Below are 6,511 nucleotides of genomic sequence, written 5' to 3'. Positions count from 1 at the left end.
TAATAATCCAGGTGACCACTATTAAGGAGTTATTAAATTACTCTTCACCTATATGATGGAATAATATGCAACCATTAAAAATGATCAAGTGGGCTGGGCGCAGTGGCTTACGCCTGTAGTCCTAGCACTTTTGGAGGCCGAGGCTGGTGGATTGCCTGAGATCAGGAGTTCCAGACCAGCCTGGGCAACACAGTGAAACCCTGTCTCTACTAAAATACAAAAAATTAGCCGAGCGTGGCAGTATGCGCCTATAGTCCCAGCTACCCAGGAGGCTGAAGCAGGAGAATTGCTTGAACCCGGGAGGCTGAGGTTGCAGTGAGCCGAGATTGTGCCACCGCACTCCAGCCTGGGCAACAGAGCAAGACTCCGTCTCCAAAAAAAAAAAAAAATCAGGTGGATCTATGTTTATTGAAATGACCAGAGATATTCACAGTCAGAACAGCAGGTTTCAAAATGTTCTGTATTATATGATTCTACTGAAAAGTAACATGCAGAGAAAAGGCAACTGCTAGATATTCACAGTGTCTCCAGTGGAGGGATTAAGAAAGATCTGTGTCTTCCGTAGTCTTTGACATTTTCTGAACATTTTGCAATGAGCTTATATTACATTCATTGATGATTGATTGATTGGGACACGGTCTCATTTGTCACCCAGACTGGAGTGTAGTGGTGCAATCACAGCTCACTGCAGTCTCGACCTCTCGGGCTCAAGCAATCCTCCCATCTTAGCCTCCCAAATAGCTGACAGGAACCTGCCCCTGCCCCCAGCTACTTAAAAAAATTTTTGTAAAGATGGGGTCTCACTATGTCGCCCAAGCTGGTCTCAAATTCCTGTGCTCAAGCGATCCTCCTGCCTCAGTGTTGGGATTACAGGCGTGAGTCACTGCACCCAGTCTATATTACTTTTATAACCAGAAAGTTATTTTATAATCAGGGGAAATAAAAAACATCTGGTATTTGTTATCTGGGAGGCACAAAAACGTGGTGGATAAGCACACAGATTCTAGATTCAGCTTTCCTGGATTTTGGCTCCAACTCAGCCAAGTTAATGGCTGGGTTAGTCTGGGCAGGTTACTGGCCAATGGGGGAAACCGTGCCTCAGTTTCCCCCATTGTCAAATCCAAATAACAATAGCTCAGGTTTACGGAGAGGTTGTTATGTGACAGGCACTGTTTGTTTTACGTAAATCATCGGGGTAAATGCTCACAACAGCCCTATTAAGTAGGTACTATTATTATAAAAAGGGTCATAGGCATAGGCAGGGAAGGAGACAGGGCTGGGAATCGGAGCCCGTGAGCGCCCCCTAGAGTAGGGCAGAGGGGCGTGGGGGCGGGCTACGGCAGACTGGGGACCCAGCGCACGCGCAGAACGGGTGGGAGGCGTGGCGAGAACGAGCGGGAGTTTTTTTCCCGACTACGATTGGCTGGTGTAATTGTCATCACTTGAAAAGGCAGCCAATGAGAAGCGCGGCCGCTTCGCCCGTGGAAGCCGAGGGCTGAGCGAAGTGAGGCGTGCGGTGCCAAAAGCGCTCGAGCGACAGCGGGCGCCCCGGACCCCGAAGCGGTTGAGGGGATACTGGCCTCACAACGTCTTGAAAGTGGCCTCAGCGTCGTTCCTACTCTCTTCGGCAGACCCCAGCATCGTCCTCCTTTTCCTGAGAATAACCTGACATCAGTCGCCCGTTCCAGAAGGGAGCACTTGGCGTCATCCTTTTTTTCTGACTGACTCCAGAGTCGTCCTCACTTCCTGAGGGGGATCCTGACGTCATCCGCCCTTCTTGAGGGGACCCTGCTGTCACTCCTCTGTCCTGATGACCAGCACCGCATTGTCCTTTCTTCCCGCGGGAAACCCGGACATCATCCCCTCTTCCTGGCGGGGACCCCCATGCCATTATCCCTTCCTGACGGGACCCCAGAGCCAGAGCCTTCCCCCCTTCCTCAAGGCTTCCCAGCGTTGTTTCTTCTTCCCGAGAAGGGGCCTGGTGCTGTTCCCCCGTTTCCAGAGTGTTTCCTATCGTTGTCCTCCCTACACTCAGAACAGATCTGTCATCCCCCCTTTTTCTGAGATCAGTCCCTTCCTCCTTTCCAGTTTAAGGCCGACCCCTGCAAAGGCTTCTGTGGCCCCCATAGATAGAAGGCCCAAAGACCCCCTGTGCTCCCTTGCACCCAGTTGAGCAAAGGGGAAGGCAAAGACTCAGCTCACCCCATGAAGATGGGAAGAAACCGAAACTAGCTGATAAAGGAACTCACTATGTCACATGAGAAATCATTTAGGGCCCGGCGCACTGGCTCACGCCCATAATCCCAGAACTTTGGGAGGCCGAGGTGGGTTATCATATGAGATCAGGAGTTCGAGACCAGCCTGGCCAACATGGTGAAAACACGCCTCTACTAAAAAATACAAAAATTAGCCGGGAGTGGCGGTATGCGCCTGTAATCCCAGCTACTCAGGAGGCTGAGGTAGGAGAATCACTTGAACCCAGCAGGTGGAGGTTGCAGTGAGCCGAGATCACACCACTGCATTCCAGCATGGGCAACAGAGTGAGACTCCATCTCAAAAAGAATAAATAAATAAAAAGAATTTGCCAGTTAACTAAAAATTTTTTTTTTTTTTTTGCCTCCCAGGTTCACGCCATTCTCCTGCCTCAGCCTCCCGAGTAGCTGGGACTACGGGTGCCCGCCACCATGCCCGGCTAATTTTTTGCATTTTTAGTAGACACGGGGTTTCACCATGTTAGCCAGGATGGTCTCGTTCTCCTGACCTCGTGATCCGCCCACCTTGGCCTCCCAAAGTGCTGGGATTACAGGCGTGAGCCACCGCGCCCGGCCAACTACAAATTTTTTTTTTTTTTTTTTTTTGAGACGTCGTCTCGCTCTGTCGCCCAGGCTGGAGTGCAGTGGCGCGATCTCGGCTCACTGCAAGCTCCGCCTCCCGGGTTCACGCCATTCTCCTGCCTCAGCCTCTCCGAGTAGCTGGGACTACAGGCGCCCGCCACCACGCCCGGCTAATTTTTTGTATTTTTAGTAGAGACGGGGTTTCACCGTGGTCTCGATCTCCTGACCTCGTGATCCGCCTGCCTCGGCCTCCCAAAGTGCTGGGATTACAAGCGTGAGCCACCACGCCCGGCCTAACTACAAAATTTTCAAACAACTTTTATATATACTCAGTTAAGGCAGACTTAACAAATATTTGATTATTTCATTCACTGAGGCAATATTAATTTTTTGAGACACTTCCACACAGATTTACATTTAAAAAAATTGTCAGGCGCGGTGGCTCACTCACACCTGTAATCCCAACACTTTGGGAGGCTGAGGAGGGTGAATCACCGGAGGTCAGGCGTTCGAGACCAGCCTGGCCAACAGGGTGAAACCCTGTCTCTACTAAAAATACCACAATTAGCCAGGCATGGTGGTGGGTGCCTGTAATCCCAGCTACTTGGGAGGCTGAGGCAGGAGAATTGCTTTAACCCGGGAGGCAAAGGTTGCAATGAGCTGAGATAGCGCCATTGCACTCCAGCCTGGGGGAAACGAGTAAAACTCTGTCTCAAAAAAATAAAAATAAAAAAAATTATTGAGGTGATATTCACATAACATGTGTCGGCTAATATTTCTTGAGGGGCTTTATGCCGATGGTGCACAAAACAGATGTAGACCCTGCTCTCAAGGTGCTTAAAGCTTAACTGGGAAGTTGAACATTAATGTTATAACTACAAAATGAATATATCATACATTGTTGTAAGTGATATGAGGAATGATGAGGTGGAGGCTAATTTAGACTAAAGGGTCAGGAAAGGCTTTGAGGATGTACCATTTAAAAAGGAAACTTAAGGGCCAGGCGCAGTGGCTCACGCCTGTAATCCCAGCACTTTGGGAGGCCGAGGTGGGCAGATCACCTGAGGTCAGGAGTTCGAGACCAACCTGACCAACATGGAAAAACCCCGTCACTACTAAAAATAAATTAGCCAGGCGTGGTGGTGCATGCCTGTAATTCCAGCTACTCGGGAGGCTGAGGCAGGAGAATTGCTTGAACCTGGGAGGCAGAGGTTGCAGTGAGCCAAGATCACACCATTGCACCCCAGCCTGGGAAACAAGAGCGAAACTCTGTCTCAAAAAAAAAAAAAAAAAAAAAAAGAGGCTGGGCGGTGGCTCACGCCTGTAATCCCAGCACTTTGGGAGACCAAGGCGGGCGGATCATGAGGTCAGGAGATCGAGACCATCCTGGCCGACATGGTGAAACCCCATCTCTACTAAAAAAAAAAAATACAAAAAATTAGCCGAGCGAGGTGGCTGACGCCTGTAGTCCCAGCTACTCGGGAGGCTGAGACAGGAGAATGGCATGAACCTGGGAGGTGGAGCTTGCAATGAGCCGAGATCGTGCCATTGCAGTCCAGCCTGGGCGACAGAGCGCGACTCCATTTCAAAAAAAAGAAAGGGAAACTTAAAATATTCATAAAGATTAACCGAGTGAAGGGGGACAGGTGCTTTGGCTTATGCCTATAATCCCAGCCCTTTGGGAGGCTTAGGCAGGAGAAACTCTTGAGGTCAGGAGTTCAAGACCAGCCTGGGCAACATAGCCTGCTTGGTGGTGTACACCTGTGGTCCCAGCTACTTGAAAGGCTGAGGTGGGAGGATCGTTTAAAACTGGGATGTCGAGCCTGTAGTAGTGAGCCTTGATCTGGCCATAGCACTTCAGCCTGGGCGACAGAGTGAGACTCTGTCTCGAAAAAATAAATAAAAATAAAAAAATAAACTGAGAGATGGCCAGGTAGGATGACATGTGAGGAGTAGACGGATGTAGGGTAGAAATAAAAGAGACCCCATGTAGGATAGTTGAGACTTGAGGGAAAAGTAAACCAACTTCTTGGGTAATGTAATTATTAATCTTTCGGGCCCCTGAAGCTGAGAGTAAATGAAGGCTGAGGCAACTGAAGTTGGCACTAGGCGGTTCGGTTTCCTTTTCTTACCACCCTTATCGAGATCAATTGCTTAATCCTGGAGGATCCTGGGACGTGTAGTCTAAAAAGAGTGTTCCTGCTTTAAAAGGTGGCACCACAGGCCGGGCGCAGTGGCTCACGCCTGTAATCTCAGCACTTTGGGAGGCTGAGGCGGGCAGATCACGAATCAGGAGTTCAGGACCAGCCTGACCAATATGGTGAAATCCTGCCACTACTTAAAATACAAAAATTAGCCGGACATGGTGGCACATGCCTGTAGTCCCAGCTACTTGGAAAGCTGAGGCAAGAGAATCGCTTGAACCCAGGAGGCAGAGGTTGCAGTGAGCCAAGATCACACCACTGCACTCCAGCCTGGGCAACAAAGTGAGACTCTGTCTCAAAAAAAAAAAAAAAGTTTGCGCCATAAAATCAGTTACAACTCTGAGCAGTGGATAGGGTGCTGCTGCATGCAGGAGGGCGGGTCCTTTAAATAGGGAACTCCCTCAAAGCATGTGCACTTTTATTTGATTTATAAGAAATATCATTTGGTCCAAAGTTTTGAAGAATGAAACGGAGGTTCGCTCTTGTTGCCCAGGCTGGAGTGCAGTGGTAAGATCTCGGTTTACCGCAACCTCCACCTCCTGGGTTCAAGCGATTCTCCTGCCTCAGCCTCCCGAGTAGCTGGGATTACAGGCATGCGCCACCACGCCCAGCTAATTTTGCATTTTTAGTAGAGACGGGGTTTCTCCATGTTAGGCTAGTCTAGAACTCCCGAGCTTAGGTAATCCACCCATCTGGGCCTCCCAAATTGCTGGGATTACAGGCGTGAGCCACCACCTGGCCTGGAGAATGCTACTTTTAAAAATAGGAACAAGCCAGGAGCTCATCCAGTCTTGTTCCTTTTCTAACTTTCTTTCTCTGGAAATAGTTCCTCTTTCACCCAGAGGCCCACAAGAGGGTGCTGTCTGCCTTTTAGATGGAACTTCCTGACTCTGCCCTGAGGGTATTCATCCCAGAGCTGTACCTCCCCGGTTCAAGCGATTCTCCTGCCTCAGCCTCCAGACTGGGAATACGGGCACACGCCACCACGGCCAGCTAATTTTTGTATTTTTAATAAAGACGGGGTTTTGCCATGTTGGCCAAGCTGGTCTCGAACTCCTGACCTCAAGTGATCCACCTGTCTCAGCCTCCCAAAGTGCTGGGATTACAGGCGTGAGCCACCACGCCCAGCCTTATTTTATTTTAGAGTCAGGGGTATTGCTGTGTCACCCAGGCTAGAGTGCAGTGGTGCAATCATAGCTCAGTGCAGCCTCAAACTCCTGGGCTCAAGTGATCTGCCACCTCAGCCTCCCAAAGAGCTGTGATTACTGGCATGAGCCACTGTACCTAGACAGCCTGTGAATTTTACTTATTTATTATTTTTATTTTTGAGACAGTCTTACTCTGCCGCCCAGGCTGGAGTGCAGCAGTGCAATCTTGGCTCACCACAACCTCTGCCTCTCGAGTTCAAGTGATTCTCGTGCCTCAGCCTCCTGAGTAGCTGGGATTACAGGCATGCATCACCACCCCCAGATA

This window comes from Nomascus leucogenys, chromosome 10, assembly GCF_006542625.1.
Source record: "Nomascus leucogenys isolate Asia chromosome 10, Asia_NLE_v1, whole genome shotgun sequence".
Taxonomy (NCBI): domain Eukaryota; kingdom Metazoa; phylum Chordata; class Mammalia; order Primates; family Hylobatidae; genus Nomascus; species Nomascus leucogenys.
Note: the sequence above shows the minus strand (reverse complement) of the source record.